Source organism: Nicotiana attenuata, unplaced genomic scaffold (assembly GCF_001879085.1).
Source record: "Nicotiana attenuata strain UT unplaced genomic scaffold, NIATTr2, whole genome shotgun sequence".
Lineage (NCBI taxonomy): Eukaryota > Viridiplantae > Streptophyta > Magnoliopsida > Solanales > Solanaceae > Nicotiana > Nicotiana attenuata.
The window spans coordinates 96,690-97,511 of record NW_017672651.1 but is presented as its reverse complement, the minus strand read 5'-3'; the positions used below and the strand labels follow the sequence as shown (position 1 = coordinate 97,511).

The 822-nt window shown below is 35.9% G+C and overlaps 1 non-coding gene across 1 annotated transcript; it reads left to right on the top strand.

Moving 5' to 3' along the window:
• Positions 1–283: 283 nt before the first annotated feature.
• TRNAM-CAU lies at positions 284–355 on the top strand. Its single transcript has one exon. It is a non-coding gene; the product is annotated as a tRNA-Met (tRNA).
• Positions 356–822: the final 467 nt, after the last annotated feature.

The window sequence follows — 822 nt, the reverse complement described above, 5'->3', positions numbered from 1 at the left end:
CCTGACAACGGTGTCCGGCGCCATCACGACCCGTAGTGGATTTGGGTCGTGACAGGTTTACTAGTTTTGTTTGTACACCCCGTTACTATTGAATGTGGTCTATTTGGAGTCCCTAAATTAAGGAGACAATGTGTATTTGGACTATGAAGACCGATCAAATAAGAATGTAGGTTACATGGCAAAAAGAAAAAGGTAGTTGCTTTTTTGGGCTTTTTTTTCACGAGGAACTACACTCAAGGTGTTAAATATAGTATACAAATTTCAAGCATAGTACCATCAACAAATCAGAGTGGCGCAGCGGAAGCGTGGTAGGCCCATAACCCACAGGTCCCAGGATCGAAACCTGGCTCTGATAGACAGAGTAGCTTCTACATTGTGCCCCCATTTTTTTTTGTCCTTTTCGCATTTCCTTATGTGAATGAATCCCAACTAAAATCTTAACAAGAACAACTTTTTTATCGGGAAGAAGACAAACGAAAGGCCAATTTCCATACATACCAACTTTAATTATTTCCTAATTCCTATAACTTAATTCAACTTAAAGGGCTTCTATAACGCTGAACAATATTCTCATTCCATGAACTTAAAGTATCATTTTTGCAACACTTCATTAACCAATACTAAGTGGTAAGTTGAGACCTCAACCCAGACCAACAAGTGCAGAAATTTATTGGAATTTTACCTCCTATGGTAAAGGTATACACCCTATTTATTATAAATCAAAATTATTTTAAAATATTATTTTCTATAGCTAGTTTTTATATTTTATAGCAAAATAAATATTTATGGTATATATTGCCATTGAGGCATGAAATACGCTAT